The sequence below is a fragment of the Palaemon carinicauda genome, unplaced genomic scaffold (genome assembly GCF_036898095.1).
Source record: "Palaemon carinicauda isolate YSFRI2023 unplaced genomic scaffold, ASM3689809v2 scaffold561, whole genome shotgun sequence".
NCBI classification, from domain to species: Eukaryota; Metazoa; Arthropoda; class Malacostraca; order Decapoda; family Palaemonidae; genus Palaemon; species Palaemon carinicauda.
This window is the reverse complement of record NW_027171829.1, coordinates 17,501-41,344: the sequence shown is the minus strand read 5'-3', so window position 1 is coordinate 41,344 and position 23,844 is coordinate 17,501. Positions and strand designations below refer to the sequence as shown.

Genomic DNA, 23,844 nt, shown 5'->3' with positions numbered 1-23,844 from the left:
GGCTTGCCCTCTTGCCGATCCCATGGCAAGAGAGCTCAACGACACTGGCTACGCTGTCAGGGGAGGTAGAGAAGCTGTGAACGGGACGCGATAACCCTGAGCGATTACGGAAATCATCCAGGTATCTGCCCCAAGTTGCTGCCACCTTGCCGCGTAACTTTGTAGGCATCCCCCCACTGGTGGACATGCAGGGGGACTGCCAACCCGAGCGTTTACGGCCTCGGCCGTTTCCTCTAGGGTTCTTGCCTCCCCTGGAGGACTTCTTGCTCCTTCTGCTCTTGGCAGGAAAGGGCTTAGACACCTTCGGCTTTGCTGCAGTCGTCTTCTTTGTGTCCTTAGCCGGACGTGGCTGTTGGGCCGCTGGAGGTTTGTAGGGCCTCGATGTCAGGGCCCTATGGGTGAGGGAATCCTGGTTGGACTTCCTCCACCTCTCAGCGGTAAGCTCCATGTCCTTAGGCTCAAACAAACTCTTACCGAGCACGGAAGAGTGTCTGAGCCTGCTAACTGGGAACCTTCTGGTGGAATCTCTCAGCCACTGCGTCCCGTCGTTTGAAAATCGTATTGGCCCACAAGCTTGAGACTTGGTGGGCCAGAAACTCGATGGTCCGCGTGCCTGAGAGCAAGAAAGTCTCCAGTGCCTTCCTGGTGCTTTCTTTGGAGAGGGCCTCAGACTGCACCAGGATGCCCAGAGACCCCAGCCAGATGTCAAGCCACGAAGTTGCCTGCATGGCACACTTATCGACCTTCTCCTGGCTTAGGATCTCAGTAGCTGAGTAGGACACCTGCCGGGTGGAGAGTCTCTCTAGAGGGACTCCCCCGGTGAGTTCTTCCACGGAGTGGTGAATAGGAAGACCCAAACAAGACTCCTCAAGGATCTCAAAGTACCTCCTCTGATGGACTCGAGGAGGAGGGAGGAGCTTGTTACCGGCGCTGGATCTACTGGAGGAGGCAAGCTCAGAGAGCTGGCCCTCGACCTTGTCCCTGGCACTCTTCATCCCCTGAGACCAGGGCAAGGCTGCACTGGCCCAAGAGGGTTTCTGGGTGCCGTAGACACGGTCCAAGACCGTGTCCTTACCCTCACGAGGAGGAATCTCTGGGTCTGGGATCCCGTTGAGGTTCCTCATGAGGGTCAGGACTTGCCAGAACGCGTGTTCTGACTCTTGGTGCTCTCCTCCTGAAGCACTGGCAGCAAAGTCTCCTGTCCCCAGTGGCTCTTCCTGGGGGCTGGGGGGACACGTGGACATCCTCGGAAGTTCTAGCTGGCTCCTGTCTGATCCTTGTTGACGACTTGGGGATCGTCTTAGAGTCCTTCCCAGGAGGGATACAGGACTCGAGTAACGATGGGTGCAGGCTCTTTACCACCCCTGGACGAGAAGACTTCTCAGGGAGAGGGGGAGTTTCCCCCATTGGTGCGATGGGGGAACGGTCCGGCTCGTCCGACTCTCCTGAGGATGGGTAATCCTCATTCGCAGGGGAAGGAGAGAAAGTCTGGGGGGGGGGGGGGGGAAGGAGCCTTGCGCAAGAATCTGCGAGGAGACAGAATAGTCCTTGGAGGTGTTTCCACGGGAGGGACTCCTCTCTTCCTCTTCAGGGGGGACGAAGCCGCCACTGATTTGTGACCCACGTCAGAGAGGACGGGCTTCATCACCTGCACAAGAGCTCTGACCAGGGTCCCGAACCAGGGTTGCTGACTGACAGTCGCGCTGTCGGACACTCCCTCTGGAGGGAAGGGGATCGTTCGATTCCTTGGAGGAGTCGACAAATGCGGGTTCACCTGAGAAGCTGAAACAAAAGTCCTTAGACCTGTCCGGGAACCGCCCCTCCTACGGCGAGCGCGCTGTTCTGCGCTGGCGGGGAGGGGAACGAGACGATGACCTATCTGCCTGGCGATGCTGGCGCTGGAGGACGCGCGATGGGCCCTGACCAGGATCGTGCGCGAAAGGATTGTGTCACAGAAATCTCGCGCTCGCGCGGGCGTGAGAGGTTGGTGGAGCGGGAGCGAGGGCGCTGTGGCGAGGCCACAGGCACGTGGCCGAGATGGCGCGCAGGAGATGGTGCAGGCGCGTAGGCGCGAGGGCGCGCAAGAGATGGAGCGGGCGCGTAAGAGATGGCGAGGGTGTGTGGCACGCAGGAGCTGGACGTGAGGAGGCTGGATACGAGGGCGCGCAGCATCCTGATGCGGCACTGACGGGTGCGAGAGGGCAGTGGCGCGTGGGCGCGCATCCGGAAGAACCGGGCGAGGGCGCGTGGGCGCGCATCCGGAAGAACCGGGCGAGGGCGCGAGAGCGCAGGTTCAGGATAGCGCGAGGGTGGGTTCGCGCGTTGGAGCGTAGGTGGGCGCTGATCCGAGAGAACAGGCATATTAACCTGTGGGCGCGCTGGGCGCGCATCAGGATGTGGGCATGCTGGTGTGCGCTGCTGCGGTCGGCGAGCAGGGCGCGCGGTTGGATTAGGGCGCACGAGTGTGCGCTGGAGGGTTGCATGAAGCGCCTTGAGAGGGACTGGAACCTGGCGCGTAACCGGAGCGTCGCGCACGGCTGGAACGCATGCAGGATCGCGCGGTCTGGAAGGAGAGTCCAGGGGTGCCTGTGAGTGCCCGTGCGCTAGCTTAAGCACCTCCTGGACTGCGCGCTATGATGTAAAAGCGCGCTAGCGTGTTGGCGAGCGCGTGTGCGCTGTAACTGGAACTGCTAGCGATGGGCGCGCTTCGCGCCTAACTCCAGACGGGCGCTGCGAGTCCAGAGGTACCTGTGAGCGCCTGTGCGCTAACGTAGGAGCCTCTTGAACTGCGCGCCACAAGGCAGGAACCGGGAAACGCTGGGGGGCAGGTGGGCGCTGGCGCGCTGGATCAGGAACTGCTGGCGGGCGCCGGGGCGCAGAAGGATGGGGGCGCGCAGGGGAACCCTGGCGCGTAACAGGAACAGGTGAGCGCTGTGGCGCTAAGACTGGAACAGCAGCAGCAGCAGCATGAGGGCGCACAGGTTGAACCTGGCGCTTGAGGGCAAGAGGCGCAGATTTGCGCTCAAGGCCCTTAAGCCCTGAAGGACCCGGTGCCTGCGCAGTGGCAGGATCAGGTGGCGCGTAACACGCATCAGCATCCTCGAAAGGTGACGGAAGGTCAGCAGGTCTGGAGGGAGACTGGTCACAGGGTCCCAAATGACGACCATCATCTGAAGGGGATCGCGAACGATCCCCGGAGAGGTCTAAGGTGGTAGCTGGCAGGATCGGCGAACGGCGAGTCGTCTCCTCCGCAGACAACAGTGGGGACGAAGATTCGCCTCCTAACTCCCTTAAAAGGGGAAGGAAGGCTTCTACGGCGAAGGGGAGGACGAGCCTTCCGCCTTATATGCCCTCGAGGGGCCGTGGGGTCAGCAGGCTGACCATCATAGGGCCTCCGAAGAGGAGTCTCTGTGAGTGAACTCCCCCGTGGGGGAGAATCACCGGCAGGAGAGACCGTAGGACTTAGATTCTCCCTCGAAAGGTGTTCGGAGGGGGAATCTAAGCCTTCAGCTACCTCAGCAACAGGAACGGGGGTTTGACTAGACCCACGAGATGCCTCCGTCACAACAACGTCAACAACAGACAGAGGATCTATCCCTGCTGTAGTTGGCGATTGTTTGACAGCTGCACCAAGTTTGATCATGTCAAACAGGGCTTCCCTGGAGGACGAACCCTGCAGCCCCAAGGAAGCCCAAAGCTGCAACAAATCATGATTAAACACAGGTAAATCAATATTCATATCCTCCTCCGGGGGAGGAGGGGCAGCCGCCTCGCTATGGGAGGCAACTACCTCTCCCGCACCCCGGGATCGGTCAACAGCAGTACGGTCTATGCTACCACTCGCTGGCCTCTCGGAAGAGACCGCTCGAGGGGGAGCTTCGGAGGAGAAAAGGGCTACGGAAGAAGAAGTCTTGGAATTTTCTCTCTTCAAAGAAGCCTCTGAAGGAGAAAGATCCCTTTTAGACTTTTTCTTCCGGCGCCGGGCAAACCTCTCCCACTGGGAGGTAGACCACTCCCTACATTCGATACATACATTACTGCTATCACACCGTTGGCCCCTACAATGAGGACACAAGGTGTGGGGATCGGTGTCGACCGCCGACATAAAGGTCCCACAAGGGCGGCCAGGAAGTCCAGGTCATGTACGCATAGTCAGTAGAGGCCAACTTCAAACACACTGGAAAAGAAAAAGCAAAAAATATTAAATATGACAGTCAAAGCGAGGGAGAGAGCAGACAAGTCTGTTCTCCGCCCGAGCCAAAAGTAAAGTGAAGTACTGTATTCACCAGTGTGTGTGAGGGGGGGTAGCTAGCTACCGCTCCCTAACCCCGCTAACTAGCGGCGGGGTAGTAAACCCTCGTTAAAATTCTTATGGCTTGTCATTCAGCTACGCCGAAGTAATTACCCCATGTAAATAGCTAAGGTTTGTATTTCAGTTATGGAACAACTAGCTTTTGAGTAATACCCTTTTATCACAGAGATTGAGCAGAGCTTCCTTGACAAAGGAAGATCAGAACGGCATTTCATTGTCCGGCGACATATCTATTCACGATGCCACTAGTTGAAGGGTAGCTCTACTGATACTTGAAAGGAGGAGTATCAACAAATTCGAATGCCCCCGGTGGGTGGCAGTTGGAAGCCGTCGAGGTAACCAGAAACCAAAATCATCTACAGACTGTTGAGTAATCTTTAAATAAAGTAAGTGGGCATTAAGGCTAAGGTATATATGGGTAACGGGTGTGTTTGAAGGTGACCCAAATGATGCTGACGTCCCTGAAACCGAAGAGCAGCTTACTGGAAGATATTCTAGAATTGGAGAGCAGTACACAGAGTTCTGAATCAAATGGTAGGAGAACGGATCCTTCAATGGCGATACCCAACGTATAAGCAGCCTTTTCACCATGCATGAAAATGAGGAGTCACTGATCCTACTACGTGTCCCTGGTGATTGAGCGTCTAGTTGAACATTTCTCTTCTAGGAATGGATCTTGCATACAGCTTTATCAGGTTGTTAGTTGCCCAGGTGCATACCTTCTTGACCGATCGCAAAGGGTCTGAAAAACACGACCCCTTTGCTTGTAGACGCAAGTCACGAAGGAGTAGTAGATGTTTTTCAATGCTGCTAGGTGACTTATTAAACCTTGTTGGGAGGATTGCAATAACATCGCTTGGGAATTCAGTATGTTGAAAAACGGGTGCTTTACTTTAGTGAACCACTTCCCTGAGGTGTTCGTGTACTCCAGGTTTGCCTCACCCTCTATCCATTTGTCTGCGAATGGCAGTACTGTATCCCAGGAGGTAGGGTTCAAGTAGAACTCCCCAGGATGGGATACTGTATCATCAATCAGCCACCATGCTCATCATCCCATGTTTCTTAATACAGTGAACCCTCGTTTATCGCGGTAGATAGGTTCCAGACGCGGCCGCGATAGGTGAAAATCCGCGAAGTAGTGACACCATATTTACCTATTTATTCAACATGTATATTCAGACTTTTAAAACCTTCCCTTGTACGTAGTACTGTTAACAAACTACCCTTTAATGTACAGAACACTTAATGCATATACTACAGTACCCTAAACTAAAACAGGCACAAATATTAAAGGCGATTTTATATTATGCATTTCCTAAACACGCTAAAATGCACGATAAAAAATGGCAACCAATGTTTTGTTTACGTTTATCTCTGATCATAATGAAGAAACAAACTGGAGGTAGAGCTTTGCTTATTACCCAGACATATTTCCCATACTTTTCCCTTAGAACTACATCACATCTTCCTACTTTAGATATACAGTATACTGAAACCACACGGAAGGGAAATTGCCGACTGCTTACCAGTGATACTTCCAACAATCCTGGAACAATCGCTAGTGTGGAAGCCTGTGTGGAACGAGTTCCCTCAATGACGAGGAAAGTCTCAGAATACATTATTACAGTACTATACAGTTGTAAGTTCTTGGTCGTGCGGAGGCAACAGCGTTACTTCCGCCTGTTTGCCGAGATGAATGTTATCAGGATAATCAGTTCCTCTTTTCCTGCCTGGCTATAAGTGTGTTCCTTTCTCTCATGTTCCATCAGTACCCAAAGCCAAAATGATAAGGTGGCTGCTGTGTCAGAAAATGCCTTGTCTTCTAATTGTTTGGGAATGATGAGGTGAAGTACAGTACATGACTGCACTCAACCAAAGGTTAAACCAAAAGCTGTTCGTCTGATCCTGGAAGCAACTTCTATGGTAGGAGTTTCTGGGTCCAAGGACAATGACCCCATGTCTGAATCTTACATCTGATCTCTGTTACTATCACTGAATCGACGATGGAGTCGCCAAAGCGTCTTGTGAATGTCACAAGGAAGGAGGGGGACAAGTGGGCCATTCTGTGCTTCAGTGACTTGTTCACTCTGTTCAGATAGGCCTTTACCTCATTGGGAAAGTGTCGGCACACACCGCTTCTCACTCTCCCGAAGAGAGAGAGAGAGAGAGAGAGAGAGAGAGAGAGAGAGAGAGAGAGAGAGAGAGAGAGAGAGAGAGAGAGAGAGAGAGAGAGAGAGAATGAACATCCATGAGGAGGAAAAAAGGGCAGCACCCTTCATTCCTCCTCGTTGTGTGAGTGCTCGTTATCCTAAGAACGAGCACAGGTAGCGGGTACTGTTTGCCGATTCATCTACTCAGGGATGGGTAGGTTCCCAGTATGTACCTTCCTGGCTCTCGAACAAAGCGAGAGCATCCTAGTATCCTTTGTCCGACAGGCAGATTCTTAGCACCGCACCCTCTCTCCCACGAGCAAAGAAATGGTAGGAGTCACGTGTACACGACTCTTATTGATCAGTCTTCCTGAACTTCTTGATAACATCATCTCAATGTTTCATAAAAAAAATCCACTCTCTCCTAGGACACTTGCCAGCTTTTAACCGAACGGAATGGGGCTATACAGTAATCAAATGACGGTCCTTGGTTGGAGAGGATCATTGTAGACAACCATGCGAGCACTATGTGGATTCTAATTACTCTTACAAGGGCTGAGATCGGATTATTGAAATTACCTATTCCAACAACTAAAGTGTGACCGAATTGGAAGGTCTTGATGTCTAGAAAATCCAAGTCACGTAACGGTCTTCAAGTGTGGGAGGATCTAGGTTGAGCATAATCAGAGCATAGGGAGATCTCGAGCAATGATATCACCAAAACATCTTGTGAACGTATGAGATCGATTGCTGGTAGCAAGTGCGTAAGTTCATGTGCTTCGGACCAGGAACCCTTTCAGAGGTTGGGTTTTTGTACAGCGCTGCTCCTCCAACGAAACTATGCTGATGCTTCAATTGAAGTCTAGATAGACTATCGGGATGATCGTCCTTTCCGTCAGTGACCTTTTCCTTCTCTTCTTTGGAAAGTATGAGCACTGGGAAGGAGTAGGTAAAAGGAACAAGTGAACCAGTTACCTGGTGACTCAAAAGCAAACTACTATCACCTGAAGAACGATTGTTAGTTCTGATTGTGTGGTTCCCAATTATACGGTTTCCAATCGCATGATTCCCAATTGCGACTGATCATAAAAAGGCATGCAGCTAATCTGGTACTGTGTAATGGAAAAGCTGGAATTCTGTGACCCAAAGATCACTGAAGAACTCATGCAGTGTCTGATTGCATACTGTACTGTTGAACAAGTACTATGAACACCTGAACCATGTACTGGAAAGTATTCTTGAGAAAGGAAACGCTCCCGGTACAGAACCTCTCGCTTTATGTACAAGGCAAAAATGGTATTTTCAATATAAAATAAATTTTTGAACATACTTACCCGGTAGTTATATATATAGCTTACGTCCCCGACGTCAACGGCAGAAAATTCGAAACTCGCGCCAATCACCGATTGGATAGCCAGGTGTACCACCCCTGCGCCCTAGCGAGGTACCTAGGAACCATTCCAGGAACCCTCATATATTCCATGCCTCTAGTCTCTTAGAGGGGAGGAGGGTGGGACTTTAATCATATATAACTACCGGGTAAGTATGTTCAAAAATTTATTTTATAATGAAAATACCATTTTTAAACATAAGACTTACCCGGTAGTTATACTGTATATATAGCTGATTAACACCTTTGGTGGAGGGTTAGAGACAGCTAGTATATCTGGAATTTTTCTCAAGAGTTATTAAAACAAACTTAAGGGTTCGTACCTGATAAGGAAGCTGACTTCTATGATTCTCTGTCTCATTATGTCTGCTAGCCTTATGAGAGCCAGCGATCCTCCCAGGGGGCTGAAGATCCCTAGGGACTGTCAAACCGGTGTATATACCTCATTATGACAGAACCTCCTCCAATAACCAGTTCCGGGCACTCTTCAAGGAACAAAATTGACCACCTGACTAAAATCAATGATTTTGGAAGACTGACACAGTCTCCACAAACAACCATAAAAACAAATAAAAGTTCCAAGAGAAGAAAAGGTTATTGGGATTATGGGAACGTAGTGGTGGATCCTTCACCCACTACTGCACTCGCTATCACGAATGGTCCCATAATGTAGCAGTCCTTATAAAGAGTCTGGACACGATTAAAATAGTGTGAAGTGAACACAGATTTATTCCCCCAAAAGGTTGTGTCCATAATGCTCCACAACAATCTATTCTGCTTGAAGGTCATTCAAGTTGTTATAGTACTAACCTCATGCGTCTTGACCTTAGAAACTTGAGGCCAGTCTCACTGTAATGTGTATGAGCCTCTCTTATAAGAGTCTGATGAAGAATGAAAGGACATTCTTGACATCTGAAAAACGAAGGCTTCTTAATCGAGCACCAAAGAGCTTTCGACTTACCTCGCAACCCTTTCATACTGCCTGGGTAGAACTTCAGGGTTCTTACTGGACACAGGACTCTCTCCAACTCCTCGCCAACCATATCCGAAAAATTCGGAAACTCAAAAGGCTTAGGTCAAGGTTGAGAAAGGCGGTCTTTCCTGGCGAGAAAGCCTAACTGCAATGAGCAGATAGCTTCGTTATCTCGAAAGCCAACGTCTTACTAAAACGTATTTATTAACAGATTCTTTTAGATGTCACAAGACTAACAAAAAAAAAAATAGCTTTCATCGAGAGGTTCTTAAAATGAAGATGAAAGCAAGTGCTCAAGTTTGTCACTCATAAGGAACTTCAGGATTGAGTTCAGGATCCAAGCTGGTGAATCCTGGTTGTCTGATGTTACAAACAAGTTGAGAAATTCCTGTAGGACTTCATCAATCGAAAGGTCCAAGATACCGTGTCTGACAACAGTCGCTAACACACACCTGTATCCCTTAATGGAAGAGGATGAACAAATGAGCTTCCTTCTAAGGTAAAACAGGAAGTCAGCAATCTGAGTTGTAGAGATACTGGAAGAGAAAACAGAGTTGACTCTGCATCATTCTCTAAAGCCTCCCATTTGGATTGATAAATCCTGATGGTAGAAGTTCTTATTGCTCTTGTAAAAGACTTAGCTGCCTCTTTCGAAAACCTCTATTCCTGTGAGGTTTCAAAAGGTTGAAGGTAGCTAGAAGAAGAGCTTGGAGACTAGAAAGGTAACTTTCCAAGAGAGGTTGTTTGAGTAAAACTACTCTTAATGGAAGACTTCTAGGAGAGTCCACCATCCATTTCAGTATCTCTGTGAACCATCCTCTTGAGGGCCAAAAGGCGGCCACTAAAGTCACCTGGTCCCTTCGTGCGACACAAAGTTTTGTGTCACCTTGTAAAGGAAATAGAACGAGGAAAACGTACACATCCAGATTGCACCAGACTAACAGGAAAGCGTCTATGAGGACTGCTTCGAGATCTGGCACTGGAGAGCAGTAAGTTTCTAGTCTCTTTGTCTGTTAAGTCACGAATAGGACTATACAAGAATGACACCAAAGTCGCCACAGATTCTTGCAGATTTCTCGATGGAGTGTCCATTCTCCAGCTGAGACTGTTCTGCCATAAGTTCTTCTCTTTTTGAAAGAACCTTGTTAGAAGGAAAACATTCTCCTTAGCCCAGATGAGAAGACTCCTCTCAGTCTCGTAAAGCAACCTCGAGTGGGTTACGACTTGCTTGGCAATGAAAGCCAAATCTGTGGTGTGATCGGCATAGACCTGCACCACTTTGTTCCAAACTGATCCTTCAAAGCTTTTTGAGAGCCAACTGGACTGCCAACAGTTCTTTTGGGTGATGAGGAAGCTCCTCTGATCCTCTGTCCAAAGTCCCGAAGCTTCCAACTGTCTAGTGTTGGTCCCACCCCGAATCCGAGGCGACGAGACACAACACGAGGTCAAAGATCCTCTGTTCAAAAGGGGTGACCTTCTGGGTTTGACTGGATCGAACCACCACTGAAGGCAACTTCTTATGGCATCCTAAAAGAGATGCATATCGACTCAAGACCTTCTCCTTGTCCCAAAATGATTGAGGTTGAAATGGAGAGAATAAAGATAACTCACATAAGGACCATAGCTTCTAGCTTCTGACTGGCCGGGAATCAAACCCTGGTCCAGGAAAACTAGGATGAAAAGTGACATAACAATGGTCACAAAGAATCAGTCTTCCCAGGGAAAAAACCCCCTCCCAAAGAGGAGAGGTTTCCCAACATACTCATCCACTTCCTCGCAGAACACTTCTGTATCTTTAGAAAGATTGCAGTTTCAAGAAGGCTTCCTCCGTTCTAAGAGGAGACGTAAAAGCCTGAAAAAACTTGACTTTGAATCACCATCTATAAATAAAGTATTTTCTGTGATGATGTCAGAAGATCTAACGGAACTAGTAACGTTGTTTATCAGGAAACATCTATTAAAGTCCTGACTCCTGGCGTCAAGGAAACCCAGATCACCGCCTATGTCGCCGCATTGTACTAAGGCTAGACGCTCGACAAAAAACTTTCATGATCAAAGAGATAGGAACTAAGGCGTCCTTGATCTCGACATTCGATTCGACTAGTGTCACCATGAAGTCCGAGGTTCTCATGTTTAATGTCATGCCTCCTTCTAGATCTCCGACGTCGAGTGTCCTGAAAGACAGGGCGCCGAGCGTCCTGTAAGACGTGGCGCTGAGCTTCCTGTAAAACGTGGCGCCGATCGTCCTGAAAGACATGGTGCCGAGCATCCTGAAAGACGTGGTGCCAAGCGTCCTGAAAGACGAGGTGCCGAGCGTCCTGTCAGACGTGGCGCCGAGCTTCCTGTAAGACGAGGCTCCGAGCATCCTGTAAGACGTGGAGCCGAGCTTCCTGTAAGACGTGGAGCCGAGCGTCCTGTGAGACGTGGCGCCGAACATCCTTGGTGCTAAGCGTCCTGGTGTCAGAAGACTCGTCTTGTTGATAGGAATACGCAATTCTTCTGAAAGGTTCAAAGTTATCTGAAAATCCTTCATGAAGATCGTAAGAAAGAGCTCTGATAAGTCAATCATCCAGATACAGGGAGGCTCTGATGTCTCGAGTGCAGTATTCTGCTGCATTAGCAAAAGTTTAATTGCAAAGCCTGCCTCTTAAACTCCTCTCTAGATCTGGGAGAGAGATCTATTGGAGCTAAACCTAAAGGAGGTTTTCCTATGAAAGGAAATTGTAATCCTCCTTCAGAAGATGTACTAACCAAAGGTCTGCTCCCCTCTTCTCCCAAGATTGCCAGAAGTTATGTAGTCTGGCTCTACTGCCTGAAGGCGAAAGCAGTCAGACACTGCTTCGCCTTGTGACCAGGCTGACATGAGACTTTAAATAGTTCATGATTTCAATGTCTCCATGGAGAACTTTGACTTCTGAACGAAGGCATTGAGAGCAGTTACATCCAGGACCGGATAAAAGTCTCCCTCTCCCAAAAGAGAGACATTTGATGTTGCAAAGATTGTTTTGCAGAGAGGTCTTATCAGAGATACTAACAAAGGAGGTTTCCCTAGGAAAAAGATTTCAAATCCATCCTTTAGGAATAGCACGGACCTCAAAGTTATCCTGCCCCATTGTCTGGAATCCTTAAAAGACTAAGTGATCCACCCGGGGGGCTGTAAAAATCTCTGTGGGGCTGCCACAAGGTCCTCGACCTTAACGTGGTTAGACCTCCACCCTTGCTATCCTGGAATACCTGATAAGGAAGCTGGCTTCATAGGTTTATATGCCTCATTTACCTGAATTCCTTGAGAGACTCAGCAATCCACCCAGGAGGCTGTAACAGTCTCTGTGAGGCTGCCACAAGGTCCTCGACCTTAACGTGGCTAGACCTCCACCCTATATGACATATCTGTTTTAGACGTTGTTATGACATTGTTACTGTTTTAAGAATGATTTATTGTTAAATTATTCTCATCATTTATTTAACTCCTTATTTCCTTTCCTCACTGGGCTATTTTTTCCCTATTGGAGCCCTTGGGCTTAAAGCATCCTACTTTTCCAACTAGGGTTGTAGCTTGGCTAGAGATAATAATAAAAATAATCTCGTACCCCAGATACAAGATCTAGAGGCCAGGTTATTCAGAGGAGTAAAGAAAGCTGTCTTTCCAAGACTCTAAACAGTCTCCCATCATCCTTAAAAGCTTCATTTATGACCACGTGTAAATTCAGAGGGTGGGGAACGTGATTCAACAGGCATAAAATAATTTGGAAACTAATCATAAAAACTTTCATGAGTTTCTAAATAAACTGAAGGACGAAAGGAATAAGGATCTTCTCCTTGTGAGAATCTCAAATTTAACAGGAGAAAAGTGATCACCAATGTCTTCTACTGACAAAGATCTTGTAAGACGTGGCGCCGAACGTCCTGAAAGACAAGGTGCCGAGCATCCTGATAGACTAGGCGCCGATCGTCCTGAAAGACGTGGCGCCGAGCGTCCTGAAAGACGTGGCGCCGAACGTCCTGAAAGACGTGGCGCCGAGCGTTCTGAAAGACGAGGCGCCGATTGTCCTGAAAGACATGGCGCCGAGTGTCCTGAAAGACTTAGCGCCGAGCGTAAAATGATCTTCATTACGTCATTCGGCGCGTTCGGTTCATCAGAGGGTTCTCATGGCCGACTGGCGCTCTGGAACAAAAACCGTGTCTATGTTGGTTCGTAAGCATTATAGTATTGCTATTATCAGCAAATGTGATGCAATGCAAAACTCTAACAGCAATGTTAGTAGCTTAACATCCAACGCTCTTTGCTTTCCCATGGCAAGGGCAAGCATTCTTGGGAATGTCGAGAGGACGTCTGCTCGTGAGCTAACGCCTGCTCGTGAGCTAACGCCTGCTCGTGAGCTAACGCCTCTCGTTTCCTTTGGCCGATCGACATTCCTTCTCCCAGGGGTTGGGGAGCTTGGAAGAGGTCTAAGGCTAGGAAAAAACGTCCACTGTGCTGAATAAATTCGCTGCACTAATTTAGCACTGAAACTTGCACTTTTAACTCTTACACAAAAGACCATAACTAGTCCTGCCCGTTGTGATAGATCTTTTCTCTACAGCCAAGGGCTTGAATGAGAATGCAAAATCGTTTCTAGTTCTTGCTATATAAAATTGTAACAATATTTTTTTTTTTTTTTTTTCTTTTTTTTATAAAATATTACCCTGATATTTTCGTTGTAAATAAATGTTTGAACACACTTACCCAGTAGTTACTACCCGTAAAGATAAATGTTATACATACTCAACCGGTAGTTATATACAACTACGGGGAAAGTTACGTTATATTATTCAAATGAACAGATATAGGAATAACATATATATAAATGTAAACAACCCTTAATTCTTAAAGGTTCCCAAAAATAGTGATTTGTTATTATTAAAATGAACAGATATTGCAATAACGTATATATATATATATATATATATATATATATATATATATATATATATATATATATGTAAACAACCCTTAAATCTTAAGGGTTTCCAAAATAGTGGATTGCTACACTTTACAATTGGAACATATATGTGAATATACGAATAATACTAGAATCCCAACATCGAAAGAAAATAAACAACGATATCAAGAATTGTTGGAACTGCATCGTATTTTCATGAGAACAACGCAGCGAAAATTAACAATACGCTAGTTCTATTTAATCTTTGAAAATAGTATCGATGATTTAAAGAACGAATACTAAAAACAAAAAAATTTCTTAAAAATTAATATAATCTTTAAATTAAAAGCTAAATACTTATTGTAAGTTAGATTTCCTTTTCCTTCTTTACAAGAAAAGGCAAAGAAAATAATTCTGCAACATACTACATAGTACTACAGGGTATGTTGCTTACATCACACGATTGTGACGTCATAGAGATGGTGGAACGATCTCCGCCATCATGTTTAAAGAGTAGGTTCGTTAGTTTTACAGTAGGGGGAAAAAACTCCCATTCCTACCTCTGTTAAGATACAAACTTAGTTAAAGCACTAACACTCAGTAAAAATAAAATCCAACCAGCAAAGGTTAAAAATAAATTGTACATCACCAAGATAACTGTAATATACAGGTTATAGCGAGTGAAAAATCCAACATCTTGCCGCTAGCACGGCAGGGAATATATGAGGGTTCCTGGAATGGTTCCTAGGTACCTCGCTAGGGCGCAGGGGTGGTACACCTGGCTATCCAATCGGTGATTGGCGCGAGTTTTGAATTTTCTGCCGTTGACGTCAGGGACGTAAGCTATATATATAACTACCGGTTAAGTCTTATGTTTAAAAACAAGGCGCCCAATGAGAAGAAAAGCAACAAACGACGACGAGAGGTAGCGATCCATACATCGACCGCCGACGCGCCCCTCCGTTCAAGAACAAGAGGAACCCTCCGACGCCCGAAACGATACGAAGATTAGTCTCATCAGCCCTCTACGCCGCCTGATGTCTTGGGGGGGGGGGGAGTACTTGTAAGGACATCACTTCCTCCGTCGTCCAGCAATTTCACCTAATTCTCTATTTTATTTAAATTCTCCTTTCGCCACACTGTGGCTAACTGTATATATTTATTCCGCTCCCTCAGAGCTACAATTTCATGTATTTATTATTTCATTACCTATATCTATTGACTTGTAATTCAAGTATTTGTGCGTGTATAAAAACACACATATTTTGGCGGTTAGTTCAAGCCGAATTGGCGCCTGCGCGCATGCTACTTTTCCGTCCGCACCCTGTATTATATTCCCACGTATGTTTGATCCATAAATCTCCCTCCTCCTTACACAGCTGTACAAGTAACTAAACACATACTAGAAAATACATACGCACTTTCGGCCTTTCTGTGCTCTTATCCCCCTCCCAGATAACTTAATAATGTAATGTAGATGTTAGATTAAATTAGAGACCTTAGTTAACCCAAACATTTATCACATACGCAAACTCATTCTTATTTAACTATTTTACCCCCAGGCTATTTGGAAATTTCCAACCCTTAACCCCCAGTGGGTTTTTTATTTCCCAGCACATTTTGCAGTATATATTTTTTTAAAATTGCTCTAACAGCCTTAATTTTTGTCATAGAGAGGTCAGGTTGGTCTCGTTCTCTTGGAAAATGCCTGAATTTTCTCAAAAAATTATCAAGATTATGAAAAAAAAAAATTTATAGCATTTTTTTGCAAGGACGTACCGGTACGTCCATGGGGGTAAAGGGATGGCTTTTGTGAAACGTACCAGTACGTCCTTTGGGGGTAAAAGGGTTAATAGCTGGGTAACTCATATCACTGTTGGAATTGCAAGCCCATTATTCATATAACAAACTGGATCCCTACCTCTATCCATTAGGAATAACTTCCCACACGTCCCTTCCCAATCGATAAACAAACACACTAGGAGAGGTTGATCGGAGGATAGTTATTTCTTGGCCGTGTTCCTCATAAGGAAACAGCTCTTGATTCTCCTATTTCCTTTCTTCCCTCCTTGCGTGCACCTTACATAACCTTCCCATCCTTCCTAAATCCTACACTCTCTACTCAAGGGCAAGTGGGAATAGTTGATTGGAGATAGTTATTACTCGGCCGTGTTCCTCATAAGGAGACAGCTCCTGTTTTTCCTATCTCCTTTCTTCCTCCCCTACTCCCTGCACACACAATCCTTCCAATCCTTCTACCCCCATCATGTGTGCTCTAGGCGTTAACTCTAACTTTATTGTCAATTCTATTACTATTGTTATTTTCCCACTTTTGCTAGCTCTCTTTACTCTTAGCTAGCACTCAACCTATCTCTTCTCCCTGCTGTTTAAGCTTTGTCCTCCCAAATATATCCAGGTATACTGATTTGTCTTTTCCTACGGTTATAATAAATACCAGAAAGAAATGTGTAGAGAAGAAAAGGACTGATTTACGGTTATATATCGGTTCCCCAGTATGTTTTCCCCACCCAAAACCCCGGGTTCCCAAAGGGGGTCCCCCATTATCGGCGGATATAGATGTATATATATTTCTGTAACTATTCATTTGCGACGGGAACGAGTGTTATTTTCGAAGGGAGCGTAATTTTTCCCATAAAAAAAGTAGTTGGAATATTAGGATACATTGCCCTGTAATAATATACAATGAAACCGAGTTGACGCCCTTCTTCTACCTCTGACTAAATTGCTTTACATTCCTTCCCACGATCTCCTACTTCCCTGGGACTTACTACTATAAAACTTTCTCAGATTTCTCTCCTACTCGATACTCTGTCTATCAACAAATTTCCTTTCGTGGACCTAAAAAGGAGTCTCCCTACCGGTGTGACGGTCTAAACGACACCCCGGTCTCAGAATTCTCCTTGATAATCTGCGCATGAGCGAACATTACCGTTTGAAAGTGCATACGATGTTGACATTTTATTTTCCTGTAATGTTAGCGTGCGCAGCTCAACATTACCGCTTGCAAGTACATACGAGCTTGATTTATTTTCATGCGAGCAAAGCGAGCTAATGGTGGAAAAGAACCATTATACAATGTCAAGGAGAATTCTGAGACGGGGGGATCGTTCAGACCGTCACACAGGGCCCTTTTTCCGTTGTCACGCCTGTCACCCCCCTTGTTCCCTTGTTGCTATGCGTGGTGGACGCGAGAGTGCCCTGCCCCTCATTCAGTTATACGGGCGAATTGACTTGGGATCTGCTATGCAAATTGCAGCCCGTGGGACGCATGGTATCTTACCATTACCGCCACCTGGGAAACCAAAACCAAAAATCCCAGGGTGCTAAATGAGGATAAGCAGTTCACTTAACCTTCCACCACTTTTTGCCTTACACCAAATAGCTTCGGCTATCTAAATTTAACGTAATCCAAATATTAAGCTATAAAGTAATTATGCACACTATCCATTGCATTCCTTTCATATCAAGTTCACACACAGACATCATATTCACAATAATATTACTATATAAATATAACAAAAACACAATATTCTCTTATGGCCTGCCTAAGAAAAGAGCCCGTGTCCCCGTGTCTTACACAAATAGGCAATCTGACACACACACACATTGAATAAACAGTCAGTTCTCGTTGGTGAAGCTTGTCTCACTGTCCTTACACGGTAAATAATATCGAAAACACTAAATAATAATTAATAATCACCTCAAAATCGTTCCCATGGAATCAACACTGTCACCAAGTAAATTCTTGAAGTTACAGTGTTGCCAGATGGGTTAGTGTAAAAATTCCCAAAACAACCTAAAAATCCCCATTTCCACAATTATATTTTCTTCTTATAGGCTTTACTCACATAGAAATTACTTACCATACTTCATATAGAGTGAAAAAAAAAACTAATTACAATAATAAAAAGATTTAAAAAACACACACAATTCTAGAGATAAATTTTCATATCTGGCAACACTGTTGAAGTACTCGAATGAGACTAAAAATAAATAATATTTAATAGTAAAAATCTATGGTTAAAAATTATTTTGACAAATTTTATTAATATTAATTAATTCTATAAATATTATTAATGGAATTGTACATAATTTTCCGAACATGAATTAAATATTTTATATTTTCAAGTGACCTTCGAATGCTGGTTTCAGAACTTACAGCAGAGTAGTCAGGTATTTAAAATGAGAAAAGGCCAACTTCTAATCAACCACAGCTTTAAAAGGCCAACTTACTAATAGAAAAAGGCCAAAAATATAGCATTTAAGGCCCACCTTTTTTCATGGTATTACTTAAGGCCAAGCAATTTTAAAGAAGGCCAAATTTGAGGTGTTTTTGGCCTGTAAAAAGGCCAATTTTTACAACAACAGGTTGCCAAAACTGATGATAGCAAGGTGTTATCCTATCCAATTTCAAAGTATAATGGAATAAAATTAAAGATTGAGAACCTCATTATGATTTATTTAAGGCACAGATGATATAAACTTAATAACAATAATAAGAATAAGCTAAGAAACTTTGCATCTATCTATAAAGAGATAGAGTGAGCAATAAGGAACCAGGAAGAAACGAGAGAATGAAAGTAACAGATGGATGAAAGAGTATAGGAAATAGATGAAAAATATGTATATGAACGATAGAACCTTAAGTAGAATGGGAAGGGAAGAGATCAAGGTCAAGATTAGAGTAGAGAGTAGAAAATGGAAGGATGCGATAAAAGAAAAAAGGTAGTTTAGAAATAATACGTATAAGAAAAAGAGATTGGGGTTCTGTAAAGGACCAGAAAAGCAGACATTGGAGTAAATTAAATAAGAGATTAAATGTTCTATGACAATAAACCTGGTTCAGTTATCATGTATGGAGCTAAGGCCATTGACTGCCTAGGACCTAAATGATAGGAAAAGACCTAAAGTAGGAGATATTAGTGTAGGTTTCTGTAAAGGACCAGAAAAGCAGACATTGGGGTAAATTAAATAAGAGATTAAATGTTCTATGACAATAAACCTGATTCAGTTATCATGTATGGAGCTAAGGCCATTGACTGCCTAAGACCTAAATGATAGGAAAAGACCTGAAATAGGAGGAATTAGTGTAGGATATAAGCTGTGTGGGGCAGAGAATGCCCAGCCCTCAGCAACGAGAATAGGAAACTAAAGGAACTGCATTTGCTATACGAAGAGAAAAAAAAGATAATAGGAATTGTTCTGTTTAAGGAAGAAGGCATAGGAAAAAGAAAAAATATATATAAGATGTAGAGAAAAAGAAAACATAAATGAAGTTTATTATAATTTTGAGGGAAGCTATATACATACATACATACATACATACATACATACATACATACATACATACATACATACATGCATACATGGATAACGGTCAAAGCTTTAGGTAACTAAATTTAAGTTTTTCTTTGGTGTTTTTTCAACTGGAATTGCTTGATATTTAGAATTTTAGGAGAGAGAGAGAGAGAGAGAGAGAGAGAGAGAGAGAGAGAGAGAGAGAGAGAGAGGAGAGAGAGAGAGAGAGAGAGAGAGAGAGAGAGAGTTATGTCATCATCTCAGAATAAACTCTTAATTATAATCTCATGCTTTTTTAAATGTCATGATTAAGATTTCTTGGCCTTGCATTTAGAATTGCTCTCTCTCTCTCTCTCCTCTCTCTCTCTCTCTTCTCTCCTCTCTCTCTCTCTCTCTCTCTCTCTCTCTCTCGTCAGAATTCAAAGCAAACAGTGAGAGGAAATGATAAAATACTTAAAGATTTTGCAACCCCCTGTCTCAGAATACATATGCTTGTCTCATCTTCTTATTCTTAAAGACTGCGAGAAAGATTATGTTCATTTATAACGAAATAGGAAATATATACAAGATGACGTTACCTTTACTGGTTTTAACTGGTGTCTCTCTTGAGGGGGCGACCAGTTTGGCAACTCATGGACTATTAACTGGTGCTCTCTCTCTCTCTCTCTCTCTCTCTCTCTCTCTCCTCTCTCTCTCCTCTCTCTCTCTCTCTCTCTCTCTCTCTCTCTCTTGCTAGTTCAACTCATGTGTTTGTTTAATTCAAAAAGTAACTAGTTAATCTAGAATGCATTTTGTTATCTCAAAAAGTATTTTGTTAACGAAAATTACAATTCTTTATCTAATGGAGGAGAGAGAGAGAGAGAGAGAGAGAGAGAGAGAGAGAGAGAGAGAGAGAGAGAGAGAGAGAGATTCGTGAATTTTGTAATTTAGAAAGGCCATCATTATCTTTCTTTACTTCCGGATGAAATTAGATAAACTAAAATATAAAAATCTAGATTATTTTATATATAAATAAAATTGATTACATATATACGCAGTTAGGTTTGTAATAACATAATGATAAAAAACATTAATTAATCTATTATGTAGATAAGATTGATAAGGAATTTTATGGATAATTTGAATGTTAAATTATCTTATGAGTTTTGATGTCAGCTATTTCCTAAATAGGGTAGTATTTTTAAAAAGTCATTTTTGAAATAGTTTGGATTATATAATCGCGACAGACGTTTGTTTAAAGGGGACACACACACACACACACACACACACACACACACACACTCTCTCTCTCTCTCTCTCTCTCTCTCTCTCTCTCTCTCTCGATCACAAGACCCATGAAATATTTATGGGTCTTCAAAAACCTTAATAGGTAATTAAATGGTTCTTTTCCTGTACTGTGTATTTATAGATATTCTTTTGAATAGAGATTTTCATGAAAAAAATGCTGGCTAGAAATAATTGATTAAAATTAACAAATCATTTTAGTCTTGTCTACGAGTCTACGAACTCGCTTAAGTCTAATGAAATGTAGTTATAAATATTTTAACGGATTATAAAATATAATATAACAACGATTAAAATGTCCATAAAAGATTTATGATTGATTTTGTATTTAGGTGGAATTAATTATAACTATATTTTCATATTTTATCAAATTCACATCCTGGGGATATAGGACCTCGATGGCAGGATAATATCACAGTATTTTTATAATAATTCTTTATCTGACATAACAAAATTGTTTCTAGAAATACACTTCAAGAGACTAAGATGGGGAAAATGTTTTGCAACATGAAGCAGCTGATAAGAGAGAGTAATCCTTTTCAAGTATTACTTAATCTTTTTCCATCTAAAAAAAAATCGTCTGTGTTTGGTTGATAGTGAAAGTATTCAACCTAACCTAACCTAACCTAACCTAACCTAACCTAAATTATTTTTTTTTAAATACAGATTACAAAGGGGTTTTCCATAAATATTTTTTTTAATGTTTTAAGTACCATGTATGTGGTAACATTTACGCATGTGTTTTACGTAAGTGTACCTTAAAGTGACCGTTATCCGAGTCAAGGATGAACCCAGTGTGTGATAAATTTCCACTAAATTTCCACATTAGCTGTGTCGTGCAGCTACAAAAAATAAGTCTTGTCAGTAATTTACTATACTAAAGCATGACTATACTTCGCAGTATCATTATATAATCTCCCTTATTCTCAGTGCCACTTGCACCAACTCCCTAAAGTCTGCTTGGTAGCTATAGTCCATTTCTTTTAGAGATGCATATTTGCACCGACTCACGGCGGTGCCCTTTTAGCTCGGAAAAGTTTCCTGATCGCTGATTGGTTAGAATTATCTTGTCCAACCAATCAGCGATCCGGAAACTTTTCCGAGCTAAAAGGGCACCGCTGCGAGTCGGTGCAAATATGCATCGCTAAAAGAAATGGACTATAGTTTCACCAATTCTAAAGTTGTTCAACTATTTTATCTGGATTTCTACTCTGCCTAGTGATCTACAGGATTGGGATTCGAGACCCGCTCAAGCTTGATAGTTTCTCGCAGTGTCTGTCATCTCACTATCCTTGTGAGCCGAGGATTGGAGGGTGGGTCTTAGATGATCCAATAGGTCTACCTGTCGAGTCATCAGCAGATATTGCCTGGCCCTCCCAGGTCCTAGCTTGGGCAGAGAGGGGGTTTGGACGCTGATCACAATATGTATATATGGTCAGATACTATGGCATTGTCCTGCTAGGGCATTGTCACTGTCTCTTGCCTCTGTCATTCATGAGTGGTTTTTAAACCTGTAAACATAGTGAAGTATTAACCCTTTTACCCCCAAAGGACGTACTGGTACGTTTCACAAAAGCCATCCCTTTACCCCCATGGACGTACCGGTACATCCTTGCAAAAAAATGCTATAAAAAATTGTTTTTTTTTTCATATTTTTGATAATTTTTGAGAAAATTCAGGCATTTTCCAAGAGAATGAGACCAACCTGACCTCTCTATGACAAAAATTAAGGCTGTTAGAGCAATTTAAAAAAAATATACTGCAAAATGTGCTGGGAAAAAACTAACCTCCTGGGGGTTAAGGGTTGGAAATTTCCAAATAGCCTGGGGGTAAAAGGGTTAAATGGTATAAGAAGCCTGTTGTGGACCTTTGGATCCATTAAACAAACAGAAGCTGAACCTAGAGATGTAGCAAAACTATGATTCAGAAGTCAAAGTAATAGGATCTTATTACAAACAGCTAATGGCCTTAGGCTCGGAGATCCTAAGGACGACGACTCAAGACCTACTTAAGTCCTTCGCAGATGGTCAAAGGTTGAGTTCTCAAAGTACAGCAATCTCTATCAGTGGAGCCACTTCAAAGATTAATCATCTAGACTTGAAATTTCTCGTATCACTTTATCACTGAAGAGGGTAACATAACCTCTGAGGGCTAGAGGGGCATAAGGTCTATTCGCTCACAGGGACAAAACCTGGTCAAACCAGTAGGGGTTTATCTACTTTAATTGATGTGGATGTCCTGACTAACTCCAAAGCTTACTATTTAGAGAAGAACATTGAGTTTAAAGTATAGTGACAAGACACGGAATAGGTTGGAACTGGGGGAATAGCCTCTGAGGGATAGAAGGCCATAACGCCTATTCACGCACAGGGTTGAATCTTGGTTAAACCAGTAGGGTTTTATCGACTGTAATTGATATGGCTGTCTTGACTAACTCTCAAGTTTACCATTTACCAAAGAATATTTGAGTTTAAAGTGTACTGACGAGACACGGAAAAGGTTGAGACCGGGTGAATAGCTACACTAATTGGGCTTTAAGCATCATCAGATATCTGTCCTGGTGCGATAGCTGTTAGATAAGGATAGCTCCATTTCTCTATTTCACACTAGTGGATTCTAACTGAGGTTAATGACCTCTGAAACTTTTTTCTATAGGAATGTACATTTATATCAACAACAATATTGATAATAATTATAATACGAGGCCACGATAAACTAGTAATATTAGCCTCTGTCCATGGTCTTTCACTGTCTCGGCTTAGAGTTCTCTTGCTTGTGGGTACACTTAGGCGCACTATTCTATGTTTCTTTATTTCCTCTCCTCACTGGGCTATTTTTCATGTTTGAGTCTTTGGGGTTATAGCATCCTGCTTTTCAGACTAGGGTTGTAGCTTAATAACTAAAATTATAAGGATTGAAAGTATAAACTAATAAAAATAAAAAATCTATAAGTAAAAAGGCCAAGAAAAAAGTTCAAAATCCTACAAAAAGAAAAAATCCCAAAGCTTGGCTATAGAGGGAAAGAAACGCAGTGAATAAGAGAAAAGGAGTCCTGGCAAGTACTACGAAGCCTCCTATGCAGGAAAATGAACTCTTTGTACTGAGGTGAATGGACTAGTGACCAAAATGGATACCCGTGAATGAGGTAATGTGATGCCCCGTGGCTGTCGACTAAGAAATGACTTTATTTGACCTGGAGTTGCAAGGAATATGATCACTGGAAGTCGAGGCACCCTACGTCGGAATGAATTCTGTAGGTATAATGGGGTAATTGATCGAATGAAGATCTTTATATTCAAACGTATGGGGAAGAGGGGGTGGTGAAAAAATCATTCATCCCAAATATGATAGCAATGTTCCAAGCAGGGATGGATAATGCCAATATGAAAGTCTAAAAAACTGAGAGAGAGAGAGAGGAGAGAGAGAGAGAGAGAGAGAGAGGAGAGAGAGAGAGAGAGAGAGAGAGGAGAGAGAGAGAGAACTTTTTTATGGAA

The 23,844-nt window shown here is 43.6% G+C and overlaps 1 long non-coding RNA gene across 2 annotated transcripts in view; it reads right to left on the bottom strand.

The window, feature by feature from the left end:
- LOC137637160 (uncharacterized) overlaps positions 1-17,570 on the bottom strand; it is a 31,594-nt gene extending 14,024 nt beyond the window's left edge. The window contains exon 1 of one of the 2 annotated variants that reach the window (XR_011043430.1): positions 17,469-17,570. This is a non-coding gene — a long non-coding RNA (uncharacterized lncRNA). Of the gene's footprint in view, positions 1-17,373; positions 17,416-17,468 lie in introns of those variants that run through there. The other variant, XR_011043431.1, reaches the window with a different exon arrangement.
- Between the last annotated feature and the right edge of the window lie 6,274 nt (positions 17,571-23,844).